General features: G+C 39.8%; 2 long non-coding RNA genes across 3 annotated transcripts; one reads left to right on the top strand and one right to left on the bottom strand.

The window, feature by feature from the left end:
* Positions 1–785: 785 nt before the first annotated feature.
* Positions 786–3,783, bottom strand: LOC103106532 (uncharacterized). The gene is made up of 2 exons (XR_473726.3): positions 3,168–3,783; positions 786–981 (listed from the first exon to the last, which is right to left on the bottom strand). It is a non-coding gene; the product is annotated as an uncharacterized LOC103106532 (long non-coding RNA).
* LOC103106649 (uncharacterized) lies at positions 3,578–21,515 on the top strand. Of its 2 annotated transcripts, none has more exons than XR_001625331.2 (3): positions 3,578–3,822; positions 5,717–6,101; positions 21,254–21,515. It is a non-coding gene; the product is annotated as an uncharacterized LOC103106649 (long non-coding RNA). The 2 variants fall into 2 exon arrangements; XR_008912534.1 differs by having other exon boundaries at positions 3,578–3,745; positions 21,254–21,514.
* The last annotated feature ends 2,454 nt before the right edge of the window (positions 21,516–23,969 follow it).

Genomic DNA, 23,969 nt, shown 5'->3' with positions numbered 1-23,969 from the left:
CTGGGCATGGAGTCAGGAAGACTTGAGTTTAAATCTGGCCTCAGACTCTTACTAGCTCTGTGAAACTGGGCAAGTCTCTTACCCCTGCTTACCTCAGGTTCTTCATCTTTCAAATGGCTGGAAAAAGAATGGCCAATCACTCCAGTATCTTTGCCAAGAAAACCCCGATTCGAGTTGCAAAGAATTGTGCACAAATGAACAACAATACACTTTACTTTTTATTGGTAGAAGCAATGGGTTGGAATTGCAGGGAACTTCCTAAGACGTGTATCAATCTAGAAATCTAATGGATTTAATCAGGAGGTGGAGTTCCCCTTGTTAGAGGTCATCAAGTAAAGGAAAGATAGATAGATAGATAAATAGGAAGATAGATAAAAGATGATAGAGAGGTAGACAGGCAATAGATAGATGATAAAGAAATACAATTATAGTAAAAAGATGAGAAAAATTAAGATAGATTGACAGACAATTAATTGTTGAGGTGGTGTTGCTTTTTATTGAGTCAATTCTTCTTCAGAGAGGACCAAACCAGATAGCCTCTGAAGTCTGAGGACCTAGGAGTATCTCTAGAGCTGATCTATTATGGGCTTGGTAGCCAGAGTAGGGAAAGGGCAATGCTCAGTTTTCTGAACTTAGGCAATGAGATGGCACAGTGGATAGAGAACTGAATCTCTCATCAGAAAGACCTACGTCACTTTATTATTTTATGCTTCAATTTCTTCATGTATAAAAATGAGAACGACAATCAGAGCCCCCCAGAGTTGCTGTGAGGATAAAATGAGATATTTGTAAAGCATCTGTTGAACTTTATTATTTTTATCATTAAAGGATGATCATTTTCCACTTTGAAGGTTGGTCTTTACACACACGAGAGGAACACTGATTATTCACTCCCAAGGGTTGTCATTTTCCCAGGATGACTCTTACTCTTGACCGAAGTTAAAGAGAAAACAGGGTCTGAATGTTCTTCGGATCCTAGCTCTGGATTTGGATAGGAACACAAAGATCATTAAGTTTAAGCAAACCCTTCCTTTTATAGATGAGGAAACTGAGGCCAGGAAAGTTAGTTGATTTCTTTGAGGTCCCAAAGGCATTAAATATTAGGGTCAGGGTATGAAATTCAGTGCCTTTGAGTCAAGGATAACAAATATCTTATGAACTAAAGGGCTTCTTACCCTGGAGTCTATGTATTTGTTGTTGTTTTAAAAAATAGGTTGATGATTCTACTTAAATATAATTGGTTTCCTTTGTAATAATGTATTTTATTTTCTGCATTTAAAAACATAATTTTGAAGAATCCATTAGTTTCATTGGTCTTCCAAAGAGAAAGCTGCATCTGTGGGGAGCCCTGTGTTGGAGAGACTCCCCTCATAGCTAGTAGAGACATTTAGTCCGTTAGCCATTGGACAGGGAGTCTATTTCCATTTCTTTCTTTTCTTTTTCTTTCTAAGCAAAAGTTGAGAGTGAGGTGCTTGCTTGACAGTGGAAAACATTTTAGCCTGGTACTTATCCCCGAGGTGGTGTGTGCTAAGTGTCCCATTTATGGGGGCCCCCTTGGCAGGTACAAGACCACTCTTCTCTAAGTAGCACTCTCTACAGGAGTGAGGGGGATGAAACCCTTCAGAATTGCACTGAAGCAATTTAGACCTTTCATTCCATTTCTCGGCTGGAGAATCTGGATCCATCCAACTTTACAAAGAGGGAGAAATATATGTTCTGGCTGTGCTATAGAGAATCAGGTTCTCAGAACCCTCTCATTGAAGGTCTTTTAATTTTTCTCAGGCTTTCCCTCTTCTTGGCAAATATTGTCATAACTGAAAAATTGGGCAGGATAAATGATGTAACTGTTAAGCACGTTTCAGCGTGGTGGAAGGAGGGTGTGAAGTAAATGAAAAAACAAATTCCTCAGCCAAATGGCTCTGGAATTGACACTCATGTTTTTGTTTAAGGGCAAAGTAAGGCTATTTGATTCCACACACTATTATCACTTTATTATCTGTTCTTCTAGGAACCCATCCTCCTCTTCATTTGTTTATTTGATCTTGGAAAACACTTTATTAAAATACAGAAATGGCTTTAATTAAGAATAAACAAAGACCTTCTGCATTTTGGAAAATTACAGATATTCTACAGGGCTTTCCATATACTGGAACTAGATTTCTCTGAAGTCAAGAAGACCTGGGTTCAGATCCAGTCTTTGACACATCCTGCTTGTGTGAGACTAGAAAATTTACTTTACCTCTCAGCATTTAAAAAAAAAATCCCTTCCCTTCCATCTTAGAATCAATACCATATATTGGTTCCAAGGCAGAAGATCTAGGGAATGAGAGTCAAGTGACTTGTCCAGGATCATATAGCTAGAAAGTATTTGAAGACAGATTTGAACCGAGGACCTCCCATCTCCAGGCCTGGCTCTCTAAACACTTAGCCACCTAGTTTCTCCTTCCCATCCCCTCCACCTCTCACTCTCCTCCTCAGTGTTTCAGGTAACTCTCTAAGACTAGGTCAGAGAGAAGGTGCAAATTTGCATTGGTAAAAGGAGTTTTTGATTCAAATGAAACCCTCTTGATGTGCATTATCTCTTCTGATCCTTATAAAAGCCCTGCTTCAGAGGTGGTCCTATCGTCTCCATCCTTCCCACTTTGTGTGAAGGGTAGCTGAAGTTCAGGAAGGTTAGGAACCACAGCTGTTCAGTAGCAGAGGGGATATTGCAATCCAGATAGCCAAATACTAGGCCCACTATCCATTCCATTATGCTCTACTGACTCTCAATCAGAATCTTAGGACTTCAGAATGACCTGGGGCCATCTATTCCAACCCAAACCCAAACCAGAATCCCTTCTAGGACATTTCCACCAAGTTGTCTATTGAGGGATCCCCCATCTCCTGAGGAAGTCGATTCCCCAATTGGGCAGCTCTAATTGTTCTTCCTATTGTCAGACTTTCAGTGAAGCTCCTTGATTTGGAATGGAGTAGCAGGAGCCTCAAGGCTCATTTAGACTAGCCTGTTAAGAGGATGTCCAAAGCCATAATGGGATAATGACTTTTCCAGAGCCACATAGTAAGAAATGGAGTTCTCTGGCTTTAACCCATGGGCTTTCTCCTCCATGCTCCCTTTACCCCTCTACCTTATATTGGTTACCAGAACACACATCAGTCATCATTACCTTCTTCTTGAAGTTCGGTGATATTTTGTATGTTGTAAGACTAAAAGAAGGAAAACAACAAACTGAATGGTGACTAAGCAAAGAGAGGTCCATGGAAATCCTGCCAGCCAGACGGTAAAAGTGGAGTTAGTCATTTGTTTCCAATTAGCTCTTCCCTCCTTTGCCTTGTCTAGACTTGAAGCATATATGAAAAGAGATTAGAAATTAGGCTTTTGTTGACTTTCTTCTGCCCTTGAATTTCCTCATGGGAAGAGATGAGGAGCTAGAGCCACAGTATGGTAAGCTGGGCTTCCAGGCTCCTCTAGCAGCTATATTGGGGCAAGGCTATTATTATGTCATACATGTCCCTGTGCCTGATGATGTATGTGCATGCCCTTGTGGGTCCTGGTCACATCCCTTCATTTCTTGGTCTCAGTGATGGATGGCCCTTCTTGGGGATATGCCAAAAGCTCATATTTTTCTCAAACACAATGACTTCTTATAAGGTAGAAAAGAACTGGGGGCTTTAGATTGGAGGCCTTTGGAGAGGTGTGTAGGCTGACTTACAGCCTTGGACTCAGCTGCCAAGAGAAAGGAGGGTAGGATACACCCATTTTATCTACTTGTGGCCAACACTGGCAATTAGCCCAAGGAGATGATTGCATAACCCAGAACTGTAAGCAAAGTGTTTTCTATTTGAGCAATGGCATGACAATGCTTAACTGTCAGCAAGTAGAACATGGTAAATTTCTGAGTAATGGGTCCAAAGGACCCATTTGAGAAGTACTTTGCAAACCATAAGCCCATAGACATGCTAGCTTTGAATCAGAGCTCTGTGAGAGGTTTCTGCCTCTTGCATTGAGTACATTTAGAACTTAAGAATGGAAAGGGAAATTATCCCAAGGATGAGGAGACATGAAAGGGCCACAGAGAGGAGATATCATAACTTAGAGGATCCTCGATTTTGGGCTAGAAGGGAGCTTAGAGCCATCTACCTCAAACTCTTTTTTTACATAAGAGAAAACTGAGGCTCAGAGAAATCAAGATTATTGCTCAAAGTCACAGAGTTTAAAAAGTATAAGGAAAAGAATTAAACTCAGGCCCCTCTAACTGCAAAGCCAAGGATTAGGAAGACCACTATCAGAACTGGAAGGGATATTGGAGATCACTTTGGCCAACTTTCTCATGTTACAGATGAGGAAACTGGGTCTTAGTAAAGGACAGCAATGTTACCATGGTCACATAAGTAGAGAATAGCTGTGGATTTGCACCCAGAGCCCCTTCAACTTAACCAGACAGGCTGCATTAGAAAACTCGTTTTCCCCCATTAAAAACTGAAGAAAGCATTAGTGAAAAGGCATAGGTGGGTCTGAGGCCTGGCTCTATCATTTACTAGCTGTTTGGCCTAAGGCAAGCTGTCTAATTCCTGGGTTCCTTAGCTTTGTCATCTCTAAAATTGGACTATATAGTTCACAGGTAGGGCCCCTGTGGGGATCAAATGAAATAATAGGAAGGAAAATGTTTTCTAGTTGGAAAATACAGCATCAGTGTAGTCAGTGCCTTTGAACTTGGGGTATGTTCTCCAAATGATCTTTAGTTCACTCTAAGATGGTGAAAAAACATAGGAAGAGAAAAAGGAGATTGGAGAGGGAAATAGGGAGGGTTAAGTACTGTGGGTCTCCTTTATACATAATCACAAATCTTCTTTGAAAGAGACCTCAGAGACCCAGTGAGAACTGGGGCAGGGGGAGAATTGGGCTTTTCCCTGGAGCACTGAATTTCTAAGGGTACCTTGAGGATGCTTCCACGGCTATGGAGACAATTGAGCTGAACACATGGTTACCAATGATACAGATAGTCACTGAAACCAGGACTTCGTCATCTGAAGAGCAAACTCCCTCAACCTGCACTGGCAGGCTAGCACCTTCTCTGAGATTTCTGAGTTGCATAGGATACTGAGAAGCCTCTTGACCTGTCAAGGATCGCTGGAGTCAGTCTGTGCAGGAACACAGATCTTCCTGACTCTGTGGCCAGTTCTCTGGCCATGGTGCTAAACTGCCAGTCTAGCAATAGTAATCAATCAAAATAGAAAGCCATGAGATGCTGACTGTCTCCCCTGTTCCTCCCACTCTCTCAACCTTACTGTATTGCATACCATGTTTTAACACTACCATCCCCCCCTGAATCTGGCCTTAAAAAGTGATTTTGAGAATGGCTTTTATTCTTCTTGTTCTGACCCATTTTGTGAAACATGACCTGGGATACAATTGCTTTTAGTTTTAGCTCTCCTCCGAAGGCATTTAGGCCAAATCATACCTAAACAATCCTTTGAAAAACTATGCTGGGGGGGGGGGGTTCTGATCAATGAGAGCCCAGGCCTTAGAACTCAAGGAGATTTGCCTCTCCTAGGGGTTTCATTAGAGTGTGTGTAACTATCCTAATTGTGGAGACCTGGTGAGCTTCCATCTGTTCATGTGGTGGTAAGAAGTCTTCTTACTGGCTAAAGAAAAGGATTTGAGGGGAGATAAAACATCTGAGTGGGTTTTCTCTTGTCTTTTTTCCCCCTACAGTGGCCTTTGTGTGAGGACAGATGAGAAGTATTGGACCCTATCTCTCTGGAGCTTCCAACAGCCTATGAACACATGGAACCGCTGATCCCTTTGTCCATTTTTGTTCTTGTTCTTTAATGTCCCCGGTACAGGAGTATTGGAGATGGAATTGATCATCACAAGTGACCCTGTGAGCTTCAGAATGTTGGAAGAGCTCCTAGAATTCCCCTCAGCAGCTTAAGTTGGTGCCAGAGACGGCTAGATCTGATAGCAGCTGTAGCTGTGACCAATTAAGAAACAAACTAGCTTGACTTAGCCCAGCAGTGGTGGTTTGATCCATCATCATTGGAGACTACATCCTGAAAGGAGCTGGCTAGCGGAGCTACTCAGGAGCAACTGTATCATGGTGAATACCCCGCCCAGGAGTGGCCATGATTGGGACTCTTCAAAGGGGAAAAATGGCTCTCTGGGCCAGGAGACACAAGGGACTCCTCAGATGGTTTCTATCTGTGTGCCTCCATACTTTAGTGCTTCAAATCTGAGCCCATTCTAGAGAATTGATGTATATGATACATAGGACACATAGGCTCTCTCTGGTCTGAGGGAAACTTTTATAACTTCTGCCATCGTTAGATAACCCCTTATAGATGCTAATTAATATTAATTGGTTGATTGGCATAGGAGGAGCTATATTGGGGATTCATGGGCAATGGTATGAGAAGTCACAAACCCTCAGGATTATTGCTAGAACCATGAAAGGCAAAGTAATCAGTCTCTCTCTCTGGGGACCCAGCTGGCCAGTGTGAGTGAAAAAGGAGAGTGAGTCCAGAAGAAATGCTACTCAGCACATGCAAGTGGCCCTCCTTGCTTTCAACTTTGGGATATCTTTAAGTGTTACTAAGCTTTTACTGATCTCAGACCTTCATTCACTGTCCCTAATTCTGTCTTCAGAGGGAAGCTAAGTAGAAGATTAGATATCTACAACCCTGTTCACATAACAGTCCTTTAACAGCTTCAATCAAAAACTGTCAAATATTTATAAGTGCATATCATGCCCCAGGTATCTTGCAAAGTGCTGAGACTTGATAGAAGTCAATGAAACAGTCCTTTCCCTAAAAAGTTTATGTTCTATCAGGGAGAAAGAGGCTATAAACATGGGAATAAATGAAAGTAAATAAGGCAAGCTTATGGAGCAGCTAGGTGGCTCAGTGGGTAGAATTCCAGGTCTGGAAACTTATCTTCCTGAGTCCAAATTTGGCCTCAGATACTTGCTAGCTATGTGACCCTGGGTAAGTTATTTAACTCGGTTTGCCTCAATTTCTTCATCTGTAAAATGATCTGGATAAGGAAATGGCAAAGCTCTCCAGTATGTTTGTCAAGAAAATCCCAAATAAGTGTTGGACATAAAGGAAACAACTGAAACAAGCTTAATAAACCCCTGTTCATTCCATTTCTATTCCAAATAGAAGATAATTTCCATGGTAGAGAGAAGAGCACTACCAGCTGGGGAAATCAGGAAAGGTGTTATGTATGAGGTTATACTTGAAGGAGACCTTTGAAGCAAGACAGGAAATCTAAGAGGAAGATGCAATAAGTGAGTGCAAAATAGGCATGGGAAACTGATGACTTGTGCAAAGGCATATAGACAAGAGATAGAATGTCTGTGGGAAATAGAAAGGTGGGCACTTGGGCTGGACCCTAGATGCACAAGGAGGAGTTAGCGCTGGAAAGGTAGACTGGAGCTAAATTGATAAAGGCTTTAAAGGACAAATGCAGAAATTTGCATTTTGCATTAGATGTGGCAGGGAGCCAATGAATCGCCTTGAGCAGGAAAGAAAGATGGTCAGATCTGTCCTTTAGTATATTTGTTTGGCAGCTGTCTGGACAATGTATACAGGTGGGAGCTAATTTATCAACCACTCAAAAACATCCAATGAGGTACAACACCCACTTTTCTTGAGCAAAAGGAAATACCTCTATTGAATTCATCTATCAATCAATCAGCCATTGCCAGTAAATCTTTTAATCCGTCTGGAAGGGGCAAAATGCTGCTCAACCCTTACATAAAATCAAATAATCTGACACAGGAAATTTTAGGAATGGTTGAAGAATCAGCTGGTCATTCCCTGCTGGGCTTTTATAAAAATTACAAATTAGTTAAGAATTAGAAATCACAAGAGCAGGCCAGCTTAAAGAGAGAAGCTCAGCTGAGTGAATCACTTTGGGGAGAGATAGGAAAGCATTCACCTCCCTGGACTTTGCAAACTTCAAAAGGTTGGTAAATTTTTAACTTCCCATGGGTGGTCTATGAGCAGCAATGTGCTAGTAGAATTTGAACAACAACCTATCAAAAATATAGATGTATATGATCCACTTTTAAGTTTAGTCTGCATTATTCTCATTTTCTCCATCCCTTTTTCAACAGTGCAGGTAATAAACAAAAATCTAAATCAAACTCTGATTTGTAGCACTTGCTGAGTTCCACAGTGTAAATGTTCACACTAAGAAAATTAACATTTGTCTCTTACAAGCAGTTTGAACTGGCTCCAGCTCACCCCTGCCTAGCACAGTCCCTGGAACAATGGCAGGTAATGAGCATCTGCATTGGGCTTTGGGGACAAATTAGACACATTGAGTAAAGTCAGCTTCATGACTCCACAAGGAGAAATTCAAGAAAGCTCCAAGAAAGCTCCATTAATGAGACACTGAGTTTATTTCTTTGCTATATGAGGGGAGAACATGTCCTAGATGTTTAGGGAAATATTTTATACCAAATATTCTTATTAGATGAGCTCTGAATATATACCTAACTAAAAGGTAATTAATAGACTGGCTAATTGGTCAAATGATGGTCAGTGGAGAGAGCAACCCTCTACTGGGGGCTTAGGATCTACAGTATTAGAGATCCTAATTTCATACTCTACTTCCACACTCTAATGGTTAGTTACTTTGAAATTTCTGAAAGGAGAAGCAATAGCCATGTTCTAAGAACCCAATATCCTCTAAATTGGGATTAGAAGAGTCAACCAACCAGGAAATTGCCTCCCCAAATGGGCTGGAAAATGGAAAGACTATAGATGGAAAGGTCAGTTAGGATGTTTGTTCAGGAGTCCTTGCCAAGGGCTTGAACTAAGTGACCATAGGAGCACAAAAGGGAGAGAGATGTAAGAGACATGAAAATGGAACTGGCAAGATTTGACAATAAACTTACTGGTTTGGGGAGGTAGGGGAGAGAACACAGTCAAGAAAGAGATTTAGGATCTTTATGATTTCCCCTCATTTTTAGTGTGCAACTAACTCATCATTTTTTAGGATTATCTCTTGCTTTGCTGACATCATTTACTTGGATTTCTCTTCGATGATTATTCATTGGCAATGGATTATAGCCTGCTCATGCTTACCAATAACCTCTCCATTACTCTTTGAGAGAACTTCCATTTTAATCATTTGGAGATTGCATTGCTCCATCCTGGAAGGAATGGGCATGACAAAAATAAGCCTTTGTTTCAGAGGAAGCTTGGAATAATTTTTTGGAAATCCTGACAATTTCCCCCAAATAATCAAGGCTGCTAACCTTTTGACTCTCCAAATCTAAGGCCAAAGCTTTGTCTCTTTTCAGTGTATGTCCAAGACATAATTCCAAGTTTGTGGTGCATACACACACCCATACTGATGGGTAAACTCTATAGTCTATTTTTTTCAAGTACATTGAGGAAATTCAATTGATTCTGTATCATTTTGCATTGATCCTATTTACGGTTAATTTTGCCCTGTAATTGCCTAAGTAATGGTTCTTTGTCTCTGAACCAGTACAGCAATGTGGCTAGTCTGTCATGAATTAAGTTTAGAATTCCCATTCTCCTGCTTATCACTGTTCTATTCTTGCCTCAAATAGTTCTGCTTTCCTTGGAGGATGGGGATGGATACCAGGGAGTATGGTCCAGTATCTTTATACCACTTAGCTCCCCTTCGAGGATGTCTGGTTTACTGTCCAAAGAAATATTTTAACCTTTCCGGAGGACTCATCCAGTGAATTTTTCTTAGTTACAGGAGGGATGGAGGGGGCTATTGCTAGTAGGGGACTACCCTGCCCTGTTCTTTCTTCTAATTTTATAAAAATGAATTAAGTCTTCAACTAGGGGTTTTTGGCATTAATCAAAGCAAGCCACTGACCCCTTTATTAATAGTTTTGTGACCTATTTATAAAATATTATCTTGGGTGGAGAGAACCTGCCTCAGCCTACCTTTGTTGAAATTCACTGGCCAAAGCATGTTGTAGTAGTTTGGACAATGAATCTGTTTTGTCTATTTGTTTTATTTTTATTTTTTGTAAAGAGACTTAATGCAGAGTACCTTCCCAGGTGCAGAAAAGGAAAAAATAGTAACAGTTTATGAATAAATAATGACATTTAAATAAAATAATGCTAAATTGTGAGAGGGGAAGGAGAAGGTATAGATTTCATTAGCAAGGATACACATTATTTAGAAAGTATTTTTTCAAAATAGAAATAAAAAGGGTTTGAAAGGAAAAACAGCACCTACCTCAAAGTGTTTTGTGAGGACAAAATGAGATCATATTCAAAGTGTTTTATGAACTTTAAAGCCTTATATAAACAGCTATTATTATAATTATCGTTATATTAATTATTATTATAGTGTTCATATATCTCTATATTTATACTGAGAGAGAGAGAGTGAATGAACTTGTTTTCCCAATCCCCTCACAGAATAGCAAATTGGGTACCCAGAGAAAGACTCCATTTTTTTTCATCAAGGTCCTAGGGATACCCTGAGGTCTTATCTTCTTATCACTATGAGTTAAAGCCTTAATTTGGGTGTTTTATTTTCTATATCTTGTGAGTTACAAATACCCTCTATTTTCTTTAACAAAAAAATTAGCATTTACTGTGATGACATAGCAAAACCGGAAGTACAAACATTTCCTCCAATATCTGGGGTCAATCTCTCTCTCATGCTACCTTTGTCCCTAGAGAAGCTGGACTCAACTCAAAAGTAATAATAACAGTTAATTTAACATTTATATAGTGCTTAATGTGTTCCAGACACTATGCTAAGTGCCTTATAGTTATTATCTCATTTGATCATCACAACAGTTTTTCGAGTTAGGTACTATACGATAATTAATCTCATTTTACCAATAAGAATACTGAGGGGAACAGAATGGTGACTTACTAGTAAGTGTCTGAGACTACATTTGAACTCTGGTCTTGATCTGACTCCAAGCCCCAAACTCAACCCTTTGTACCAACTAACTATTTCAAAGTATTCAGCCCACCAGGTTCACTTTCAAATGTGGTATAGACAATGCACAATAGAGTTATTCCCTTGTTTGTAAGAACTAACATATTGGCTATGGCATCAATCCCCTGCTGAGGAGGCTCCTGGGTTGTCTTAAGAGCTATTATAGAGAACTTTGCTTGGCTGGCCTCAAACCCGTTCCTGGACTTCTGGGGGTTCTCCCAACATTTTGAAGTTCATTAGACCCTTGCTTACTTAGTTGCTTCTCTAGTACTATTTAGCCTGAGACAGGAAAAAAAAAGAAGATAAAACAGGGGCACAAACAATCACAGGGTCATTCATTTGTAGTCCTTGGCCAACGACACTGCTCTCTCTGGGAGGCTTACACTGCCACTTACCCCATCATTTCAGTGTAGCCAGGAAAAAAAGAGAATCTAACTTTGGCCAATTAGTGCCTTTTCAATTATACATAATTCCAGTTCAGCAGAAAATCAAAAGTCCATTTGTTTACTATGTGGTTGTTGTAGTGGAAGGAATCCAACAATACATACATATATCTCCTGATACACATATGTGTCCATATCTATCTCTATCTCCATCTCCATCTCCATCTCCATCTCCATCTCCATCTCCATCTCCATCTCCATCTCCATCTCCATCTCTCCTGAAGTGGAGGTCCAGATCCCTCTATTCCAGTCATCAGTTATTTGCAGAAGGAAACTGACCAAAAGCACAAGTTCCTAGAATTGGGCCATCATTGGCCAGTCCCATCTCTTATGTGCTTATCTGTTTGTATGTTGTATCTCCCAAGAAAATGTCAACTTTTAGATGGCAAAGACTGTTGCTATTGCTTTTTCATTTACCTCTTTTGAGCCCAGCTCAATGCCTCACCCAGAGTGGGCTGATCAGGACTGAAGTAGTGAGCCCTTTTGATTCTCCTATCTATGTGAAATGATTAGCAGAAATTATTTGCCAAGATGGATTTTCTCTCCTCCCACCCCCACCCCCAACACACAAAATGTGTGACCACAGGGATTTGATAGCTATGTCGACAAATGGAAAGTGCTAACTCCCAGGCTCTGAACTACAAAATGTTCTTAGAGATGATTCACAAGGAAAGAGGAGAGATTGCCTCAAGTAAGGAAAATGGAAATCTCCAGCCAAGAGCTGCTTCCTGAATTTCCCTTCTTTGGAGTACAAATGGGCTCAGTTAGAGCTTCTGCAAAGCAGAGCGCTCCTATCCAATCTCTACCTACTGTGTCGGTTAAGCTTGCTTTCTATTCCTGCACACTCAAGCAGAGTAAGAGGCTGAGGATATTTTTGGAACGTGTGAAGGCAAAGATCAGGAACGAGCTCATTGCAAGTGTTAGAAGGGAATGGCGACTAAAGATTCCCAAGCTGGAATCCTGATGGACTTGCTTCAGGACTTTAGCGATGTAACTGGAGCAGACGTCCTTCTTCCCAGGGATGTCCTCATATATCGGCGTCTTTGCCAGCCCTGATGAAGCCTCAGTGAACTGTAGCTCCTACCCTCAGAATTTTCAGCTCTATTCCTACTTCCATGAGAAAAACTTCTACTCCAAAAGAAAAAAGAAACAAAAATAAATACAATTTCCCATCCTTTAAGGATAGAGATGCACTTCGTGTTGGATAAGCAGGATACCATGGACATGGAGCATCGTCTGCTGACTCAGAATGTGCAGCAGACCCATGTTCTTATGGGTCATGTGGTTTTTCTTCATGGCTTTTCTTTGTTTTGAGGGATGTTCATGGAATCAAAGAGAGAAGGGCAGATCTAGAAATGACCGGAAATTTAGAGGCAAACTTATTATTATCAACAATACTTATTAAACAAATTAGATCATATAACTGTGATATGGGCATTATTATCACCATTTTACTAATAATGGAACTGAGACTTAGTGAGCTGTAGAAGACCTTTGTTCCTGTTTATAGTATGTAGGTATGACTGGCAGGATTTGAACTCAGATCTCTCTGTAGCTACCATGGCCCACACTTCTTCCTCTATACCCTTTCCAGCATCCGTTATAAAATTATAATAGATTTGAAATTAGACAACTGTTTTGTTGTTTGTTTGTTTTTTCCACAAAATCTCTAAGACCTTGATAGGTTAAAGTAGGCCTGTGACAGATACTGCTTTCCCATGTTGAGAAAGCTGGAAACTAAGAACTCTTACTTTCTTCTCTTCTGGCTAATTTTAACATATTTCTGGATAGTCTCACTGGCATCTAATGAATTAAAAACAACACTTTTTGTAGATAATATCCATTATACTTAGATGAATAAATACAATGTATATTTTGGAGGAAGTTTCTCTAAATATAGAAATCCTAAATCAGATAATGATCTGGGAGAGTTAGTGGACAGATGAACACTTTTGGCATTTGATTTTGATTTATCTCATGGAGTTAAAAGGGTATAAAAATCCTCAGTTAAGGGTATAAAAGGTGGCAGTCCTGGACTGGGCATTGTTCACTCTTCAATGGAGGGCTGCCATCCACACTCCCACTGGAAATATCAGCATTTAAGAGAGACCAAGATTTGTTTCATGGAGGGATGATTTGAAAAGGGAATAGTGGACTCTGTTCCTTTCTCTGAAAAAATAAGGGTGATAAATACAAAGAGATAAAATATGGTTTTTATGATTTTGATAGTGCTTCATCTGCTTTTAAGAGGACATAAAGTAACTAGTGAAACTATGGATTCATGTATTGATCCATTTGCTGGTGGGGCTCAGACATCAGTGAATTAATTAGGGACTTGAGCTACTTTCATTATTTCATTATCGTGTAGGTTATGATTATTTTTTAAACTTTTTCAAAGGAACTCTAGGTGACAATAAAGAACAGAGGGTTGTGATTTGTCCGTAGCATTAAAATAAATTGTTTTACACATTACTCTAATTTAACATGAAGCAGGTCTGGCTAAAGGATTTCCTTCTCTGATGTAATATTTCCTCTTAATTTATGTTGTCAGTGTATTTATAAATTTTGAGGTTTATTAGACAGTAATTAAAAATACCATAAGTATGGATTTTTTGTGGTTTTTAAAGCAGAAAACATTTCCGAATGGCCTTTTTAAAAGCAAGACCATTTAATGCACTGTGACTTTAATGTTATATCTTGTAATATTCTCACCTTACAATTGTACAATAATATCATCCATTCAAAGAAAAGAGAGCTCATGAGTGATCATTTTTCAGTTGGGAGAATAGAAGCATAAATTAAATGACTCAGTCAAGGCTGCATGATTAGAATGGAAACCTGCTTTTTAAAATTCCATTTCATTTTGCCGTTATATGACACCTTCTGTGTAAGTAAAGTGGAATCACAGAATGATTTGGGGAGCCAGATGCTTCAGCTTACTGGCTCTGGAGTCAGAGATCCTGGATTCAAATCCCAAGGCTGGCATTTACCCTTTGGGTAATCTCTTTGAGCCTTACTTTTTTCAAATATAAAACGGGGTGGGTGAGGGTGCACTAAGTTGTCTCTGTGGTCCCTTTAGGTTATGAATCTGTAACATTGTGATCCTGGGAATGGCGGCATCTATGACTTTACCTGGTTGAAAGTCACTGTCATTGCCATCAGGTTCATCAGATACTGGGGAGCAGGACCAAGGCTTGAATTCAGTGATGACCCTTCTGTTTTATCCAGCTAATCTTGGGTGCCTTCTTGAGATCTCTTCACCTTATATCCATATCAGAGTGTTTGTGTCCTTCCCCATCCTTGTCTTGAACACGAAGTGCATGTGATCAGGCCCCTCTAAAATCTCAGCTTTCTGTGTCCTCTAGTACCTAGCACAGAGTTTGGCCAATCTGGTAGGCACTTAATATGCTTGTTCATGTGCACCAAATTGTCGAATTCAGATCATCACTTGTTCATTGTGTTTTAGTGGGGATTCCTTTTCTATGAGGACTAAACTAAAAAGCAATATTACATCTCTCGCACCTTAAACAGTCCATGAATTGATGACTATTCATCTATGATAACAGTAAACACTTAAGAAAATGAAAAATCCCAGAAGGGGTAATAAAGCGAGGGACCTGGAAAGAAAGAAGTAAAGTGGATCTTTTTTTTTGGTAATTTTTCATTTCATCTAATCAGAGTAACAGGTTCAAGAAGAGCAAGCAATAAAATTAACCCAAATCTTCCAATTATGAAGCATCCGATATCAAATGACATGACAGATTCTGACAGCTCTGCAATAGAGGCATGCCTGGGGAGCACCTTTCACCCTGGATGCTGAAGAAGTCCACATCATAGGGCAGTTCTCTTCCTGGCACATAGTCAGTACTTAATGTTTGGTTCCTTTGCTTTTTCCAGAGTCAGCATAGTTCGTGCAAGGGAGTTCAAATGAAAGGCAGGAGTCCACATTAAGATCATTTTAGGAACATTTATTGATATAGGATGTTCCTTATGGCTACTAGTAGGGATAACCTCAGTGTCCAGCTTCCTTGTGTGCCCATAGTGGGCAGCACACTAATGGGAGGAGCAGGGCCCACACTTCAGCTCAAGTCCCAGAGTTTCCCAAGGCTCAAACAGATACCACTGGACCCTTAGAGCCAATATGACACCGATGGGAAGGAATCATTTTGTTATGCACAGGACCAGCGCATTGGATTGTCTCCGGAAGATTCTGAAGATGAGCCAGCAAGATAAGGTCCCCTCCAGGGCTGAACTGTCAAGCGTTCCGTGGGCTACAGAGAGCACAACTCCAGTGGGCTGGTCACAGAGCCAATCACTAACTGCCTAAAAGACAATTTTATGGAAAACTCACCCAAGACAAGCACTCACACAGTGGCCAGAAGACGATACAAAAACACTCTCAAGGCCTCTCTGAAGAACTTCAGTATCAATTCTGAGACATGGGAGATGCTGGCATAGGACTCCTCTATCAAAGAAGGAAGCGGACTACTCTCTGAACAAGAAAGAATCGCAATAGCACAGTGAAAACAGGAGCTGTGCAAATGCAGAGACGTCTCCAGCCCACCTGTATGCCCCAGCTGACCACCTTCCAAACTCATACTGGACTGATCAGTTCCAGTCAAACACAGGACGCCCTAATCCTGATCTTGCCATGCCACTGGTACTCTTTAAAAATGCTAACATATTATATGTTACGATAATAATATAGAATATAACATGTATAGAATAATATACACTACTAACAAAATAATAATCTATATGTTAACAAAATGAGGGTTTTTTTAATGAATGATTTTAATAAAGAGTAAGGAGTGAAAGGCCATGGTACCATCCCAGTAAGAGTTTGAAAACTGGGGTAAAGGCTGGCCCATACCAATCAAACCAGATTTCACCAGTTTACAGTCAGACAAAATATATCTCCTCTCATAGATCCAAAATACTTTGAAACAGTTATATGTGTTTCTTCTCTACTGTAGCTTCCTGAGCACCCATTGGATATGCTCCTCCTCCTATATGTTTGGGGGGCAGTGACTACAACCCATCTATGTTTAACCACTTAATATTGTATAGCTTTTTCAAAGGGCTGTTTACTTCAAAGATGAGGAAAGAACAAGCACACCAACCTCTCCCCCAATTCCTCTGAAATATACTTCCCCTTATGCTACTTATTGGCATCTGAGGAAATAGATTTAAAAGTCAGCTCACTTCCTACACAGCCTTGATGAGATCTCATTTCAGCTTTCACTGGCATAGATCCAGAAGCTCAATCCAAAATATCACAAAATCCCCTCAAGGCAATGCTTTTGGGCTGGCCAAATGACTCAACTTGCATTCTGACCCTGAGGTTTCTGTATCTTAATCAACAATGACCAGAGAGTTTACTCCTTACATCTAGAAAAAGAAAAAAAAACAGACATGCAATGAATGGTGTTCTGGTGCAATAATAAAAGAAAATATGAAAAAATAAAAATAACAAACTGTTTTAAAAAAAACTTTACAAAAGGAAAAACTTCTTAGAAATACACATCGTTATGAGAAGATGAAATTTAACTCTCTCCTGATTATAACAATGGAATTAATGAACTCTCCCCAGATTGTGAAGATTAAATTGTAACCCCTGCCTATTTTTTAGATTTAATCACCAAAAGTGTAAATACCCCATTTCACACATTAAGTGGGAGGTCTGTGAAATAGTGGGTGACGAATCAAAATCAACTGATTGCCCCATGGCAGTCCTAAAAGCAAAAGCATCAACTGTGATTGGTAGATGTAAAAATTGTAGGAAATGACACAAAAGAAAGTGCCTTTAAAAGGAAGTGACAATTGTTTGAGTGCAGTCTGACTTGGAAATCTCACTTGGAATGGAACCTCCTGTGAGAAGGAGTTCTACTGGGAGCTCTTCTGGGAGTTCATCTTGGTGTGGAGGCTGATAAAGAATCTGCTGACTGGACTGACACATGGTGAATGAAAAGCTGACTCTTAACTGCTGGTTTTTTTTTTCTGAAGAGACTGGCCTCAGGAAAGACCTATCCTCTTGAGAGAACTCCCCAGGTCCTCTGCTTTGCTGAGGTTGGCTGAAACTAACTCTCCCTGCCCAGTGAGGGCCAAGAGTAAATTACTTAGTGCTTAGGCTAGATATCTTACCCTATCCTCTCTCTGATTTTCCTTACTTCACTCTTTCTCCATTTTGTAAATAATTGTAAATAAATCTCTTTGGAATTAATATAAATTCCTGGTGACCACGATCTTAAATAATCCAATCCAACCCATTTAAAATTAACCCCATTTCCCCCTTACAATTAAGGGATCAGGTAGGTGGTTATGTGGATAGAGAGCCAGGCCTTGGAGGTCCTAGGTTAAAATTTGACTTCTGACCCTTACTTGCTGTATGACCCTGGGCAAGTCACTTAACCCTAATTGTTTAGCTCTTAAAACTCCTTTCTTGGAATTAATACTTAGTGTCTATTCTATGACCTAAAGTGAAGGTTTAATAATAAAATTTAACAAGGCACATCATTAAGAAAGTGGACTATCCATCAAGTAATTTAAGAATGTCTTAAGACCTCAGCATTGAAGGGACCTGAGATGCTTCTAATTTAACAAATATTTGAAAGAATTCCATCTGTATGATATTACATGTCTTCTAGCCTTTTCTTAAAGACCTCCTCAGGAGTCTATAGCATACCAAAGCAGCTCTGCCAATTTGGGGAAAGTCTTAAGGAAGAAAAAGTTTTCCCATCATCCAGTCTAAATTTGTTTCTTTCCATCTTCTACCTTTGTTCCTAAGAACTACCCTCTAAGGGCCAAGCCAAACAAGTCACGTTCCCCTTCCACTTGGCAGTTCTTTCATTGCTTAAAGACAAATCTCACACCCCTTGCCTCATGTCTTCTCTTCTCCAGGGTAAACAGTCCTACTGCCTTTAGGCAACTTGAATAGGAGGCTCTTTCTGGTTGCTTTCCATCTTATCAAGGTCCTTCCTGAAATATGGTACCTAAAACTGAGCAGGACATTCCAGAAGGGCTTGAGTCCCAATGGTGGGCAGTAGGAATATTAGTTCTCCAGAGCTGGGCACTATGCAGTTTCAGATTTACTTTCCTTTTTTTTTTAGATTTGCTTAGTTTGTGGTTGGTATTTCACATCTTTAAATCTGAAATCAAGCAAGTTCTTATTGTTAAGATAAATATTTAATCCCTAAATTACAACTCTTAATATAGCATCCTCAAAAATAGTGAATTCTAAATCTCTGAATTCAGATCAGTTGCTTATGTTAATAATCACAGTATTTTCCTTAAAGCCCTTTATTACATTCTTTTAGTGTCCCTGACAATAGAATATAAACATTTACCCCATCTTACAGATATGAAAACTATGGCTTAGAGGTGAGAAGCAATCTTTCTGCTGATAATCTCATGCCTGTTCCAAATCCCCTGCACATCCACTTCTCCTATACCTTCATTCTTACTTAATCTTCCTTTGTCTTTATCTTGACTTTAGTGCCCCAAATCCTTCCTATTGTACTAGTCTATGTTGCTGAGGTTTCAAGTATTTCCTTAACCAGTCTTGGTTAGCCATTCCACCAATTCTAACCTGGAATACCTCCCCTCTAAAATCTTCTGTTTTTCTAACACTGCTGTGTTATGCCTCAACTCTGGGTGACCTGCCATACCTTCCTTCTCCTGAATTTGGACTTCTAAAATGAAAAGGACTCAGTCACTGATTGGATGTATGGGAGAAAGGAAAAAGAAACATCAGAGATGACTCTGAGACCTGAGTGTCGAAGGTGGTTGATAATACTAACAACAGACACAGGCACATTAGAAGAATGACAGTACATAGATCCACTCATGACACTTCCACTCAGATATCATGAGGGCTTCCCACTGGAATCAATGAAGCCTGGTTTCTGTTAGTCAAGGCTTTTTCCAACTTGGCTCCAACCTACCTTTCCATGCTCATCTTTATGAGTCCAGCACAGAGAAGGAATTAGTCCTTGATTCGGACTCACTTCATCTTCCTCCCAACGTATTCATGAATTCCTCTTGACTCCGTGTCTAGCTACCAGGTTTCCTGTGTATCTTGAAGGAGGAGTGGAGTCTTCCCTAGGGTCATGTGGCCTTATTATTCCTTCTAGCTCCAATGAATACCAAATTCAATTCAATTCAAGTCAACAAATATTAATCAAGCACACACATATGTGATATATGTCATGCATGATCTATAGATGTGTATTTCATTGCACTAGGTTTTAGGGACATGAAGACAAAAAAACCCCCATCCTTAATGTTAAGAAGTTTCTATTTTACTCAGAAGCTACAACATATATATGCATGAGTAAATACACATATTCATCAAGTGATACAAAGCAATTTTAAGAAGAAGATAATGTTCTGTATGCAGATAAGTAAACACAAACACAAAGTGATACAAAGTAAGGCTAGGAGGCAGACAGCATGTGGATGGAGATGAGTAAATACACACACACACAATGAACAAAGCTGTAACAAGTGGGGCTATCGGAACATGAATCACACAGAAAGTGGCATCTGAGATAAGCTTCCAGGGCAATTCTAGAAAAGAATTCTCCAGAGTATACTAGGTAAGCAAGGAGAACATTCCCGACCTGGGGAACAGTCTGAAGTGGGAAATGCAAGCCTGGAAACCTGGGGGTGAAGAGTGGTTGGCATGTTAATAATCCTGGAACAGAGAGCATAGTATGGAGAATAATATGGTATGTGGAATAGGACCGGGAAGGTAGATGGGATCTAGATTGCAAAGGACTTTAAATGGCAGATGGACAAGGTTGTATTTTAACTTAGAGATGATTGTGAGTCACTCTAGATTTCTAAGTAGAGGAAGGATATAGATTCATGTTTTAAAGTATAATGGGGTGTGTGGGGGTGTCTTCCCCTAACTCACTCTGTTTGGCCTCACAACAGTCTTGCTTTGTATGCACCTATTCATATATTTGTCATTTTCCCACCTTAAACTATAAACTCCCTGAGGACAGGAACTATTTCCCCCCCTCTCTTTGCATCCACAGATGGCACAAAGCAGGTGTTAATAAGTGCTTGCTGACTGACAAACTGATAGACTGATAGGGACAGCAGCTGGACACCACTGCCCTCCACCTTCCAGTGTTAAATCTATGATCTGGTATCATCTATTTGGCGCCCATGGCTAGGGCTGATATAAGTGAAACTGTTAAAACATCTCTTTCAGAGTCCATTTCCCCTGGATCTCTACCTCTTGTTCCTACTATCACCAAGGGATTTTTCAAAGCCAGAAAACAAAGAAACAAGAAACCTACACTGGTGAACAAGACCACTGATAGAGTGTTAATATTCTACAATGTGGCTGGGTGAATTTCTATCCTGGTCAATGCAAATCTTTACCTAGCTCAGTGTTTCCAGCATATTTTATGCAAATAGTGGTTAAGAATAAAAATTCTAATTTCAAATGAAGAAAATTCATGGCCTGCTTCCCGGCTGCAGTTTAATCACTGGGACGCTGGGCAGGTATTGACAGTTGTCCCGAGTGCCGCTCTGCTATTACAGTTCCTGTCCAAGGTTAAATGAAATTGCAGTTTATCAGACCAGCATTGAGAAAATAAGGGAATCTGTTCATGGCTTTTGATTAATGCCAAGCGTGATCAACACAAGGGGGTTCATTAAGCTATACATCATGTGGGTGATTTAACATGTCACTGGGCCTGCTGTCGGCCTGAACTCTGCACACAGCGCCCAACGTCAAACTTGTACCAGTGCTGCAGGATGAGAAGTTCGACATCAGAGAGTTTATCTTACTTCTGTTGGCATATATTTATTTTTATTTCTACATTTGCTCATTTTTCAGGCCCATCGTTGGACAACATAAAATCAGCCATATCATGAATCTGGATTTTGAGAAACTGATTTGAAGTCTTTCTGGAGGTTATTCCCTACAGGACCTACAGGAGAAAAGAAATTAGAAAACAATCCTCCTTCTGAGATTTCTTCTCTTCAGAGAAATAAACAAGATAAAAAAAAACAATAACATGGCAGTTTATAGAAAGAACTTCATTGGAGTTAAGGTTAACCCAATCCATGCCACATTTTTTACTTGTGTCATTGTATTATTTGGTGGTTGTCCTAACTACCCATTAATTTATATGAAGAAGATTGGATTTAGCTTCTATATCAGGAATGTGCAGAGAAGGTCCATCCCCACCCCCCATCTCTTGCTTATGCTGCCACAATATTAATTTTCAGAAGTTGATCTTACTGGGGTAAATATCAGCTTGAAGTTTGGGGAATGACCTCCAGAGAAACTGTGTATTTAATTCAACAATCACTGTGGGCAGAGTGATGAACTGGGATGAGATTGAACAGAGTATGAGAGTAGATTGGATTGCCTTTAGGAAATTGATAAGTTTTTTTTTAAGATTCTAGGTTTTTTCATGAAACAAAGACCATTTTGGGGGGGACTGTATAGAATACTATAATCTCTTCAGAATTCAAGTTGAGAAATGAATGATGAACTGATTGATGGAATGTAGGAAAAAGAATTTATTAAGTACTGTTGATGTCTCAGTGTTTTGCTAAGCAGTGGATATGCAAATACAAGAATCAAGAAAGTTCCTGCCTTCACAAAGCTTATATTCTAATGGGGGAAGACAATATATAAATGATAGAGATAGGTTTCATATGCAGCATCATGATGTAGAAATGACCATGACATGATATGGAGGTATGGCTATGAACAAAGGAAGTGGAAGAAAATCTTACTTTTCAGAGCCAGCAATGACCCCAGGGTCAAACACCATCATTCCACTCTGAGTTGGCCAACTGCTAAATGTACAGTATGATTATTTACACCTCAGAAATTGATCAGTGATATACATCAGACCTTGATTTATTGTTGTGTTAACTGTATAGATTTAAGAAAGTGGTGGAGAAAATGCTAATGATGTTAATTTACCTGCACATCTCAGTTTAAGATTGTGTCAACAGTACCGCTGACATGATTTGGAAATGTCCAGGAGGGAGATTTTGGAAATGTCTAGGAAGAAGATCACCTAAAGAGCAAGAAGGAGATATGCAATAGTCATGAATTGGTTACCACACTATCAGAAACATGAAATTCTGAAGGAAAGGGATGGCAAAAGATGTCATCAAAGGGTGATAAAAAGAATAATAAAAAAGAAAGAGACAGGCTGATCCCAAAGTGGGAGGGGTTAATAGTCAAAGGACAAATATATATTTCATTGGGATCATGATATCTAAGAACATAAAAAAGTCCTCATTATTCTGAGTGGACCTCCTGGGATGCACCCAAATCTCACAGGATGGGTAGGGATTGAAAGCTTGTACTCTGCAGCACTGGAGGGAGTTCCCAAATCAATGAAATTCCAACTCCATGAGAGTAGAATACTGGGGATTGCAGAATCTTGTGACTATGTCAAAGTAGGTGTGAACACACAACAAACAGAATTCCAAAGGAGAGAGAGACAGAGACAGAGAGAGAAAGTTTGGGTCGAATATCCATTTTTGTCTAAACATAATGGAGGTAGTTGACCAATAAGAGCCTAGGCCTTTGATCATGTTCAGATTTGCCTTTCCCTGTGGCTTATGCAAAGCATGTACTGATAATTCCTACCTAGCTCCAATCCAAAAGTGTAGAGGCTTGGTGTGTGTGGTTTTGGCTATGAATGACTGAAAGACTGGGACTACAAAGAGTCTTTTGTCTAGGTGAGGAGCAATGGCTCATGGGTTACTGAGCTGGAGCCGAATGGGCGTACACTTTGTGTACTTTTTTCTTATTTTTGCTACTGGCTTCAAGTAAGGCAGAGCCACTGTGAACTGCTAAGTGGGAAGAAGGAGCCACTTTGGTCTATTACCCTGTTACTATGTGTCTGTAAACACATGTTGACATTGTTTCTTTTGCTTTTATTCTTTCCTGATCTCAGGCAAATTCATTTTGTTTTTTTGAAGAGAGCAGTGCTCTGGTGACTGGAAGACCCATCAGAGCCATTAATGTTAGGGTTAATTCTAACCCTAATTAGATTCCCTAGAAACTTGTCACTAGCCGAGACTGTGAAGGTGGTAGGGTTAGATGACAGAATTTCCTGAAGATAGAGATGGAAAAACCCTAAGAATGGTAACAGCTCCTGGAAGTCCAAACTCTTCTTATAGAGGGAAATTCTAACAATTGTCTCTAGGAGAGCAAAGATCCTCAAAGAATAGCATAGACCTAGACCTAAAGGGAGGTCATAAGCACTCTATGAAAGGAAAAGAAGACTTTTCATGCCAGGAGTCAAAAGGAACCACTTGGTCCCAAGTATTTTCTATGCAAGTGTCTCACTACCATCATAATTTAAATGTCTCCTCTTCCCAGTGGCCTTGCATATGAATGGGTAGAGTGTACCCCAATAAAGAGGGGGTGTTAATTCCTGTTCTTAGCAAATTCTTTTTTAAAATGCTAATTGAGTTTTGCTTTATTTAGAATGTTTTTCCATGGTTATATGATTCATGTTCTTTCCCTGTCCTCTTTCCTTCCTCTCTCCTGGAGCTGATGAGCAATTCCATTGGGT

The sequence above is a fragment of the Monodelphis domestica genome, chromosome 5, assembly GCF_027887165.1.
Source record: "Monodelphis domestica isolate mMonDom1 chromosome 5, mMonDom1.pri, whole genome shotgun sequence".
NCBI classification, from domain to species: Eukaryota; Metazoa; Chordata; class Mammalia; order Didelphimorphia; family Didelphidae; genus Monodelphis; species Monodelphis domestica.
This window is presented reverse-complemented; position numbering and strand designations above follow the sequence as displayed.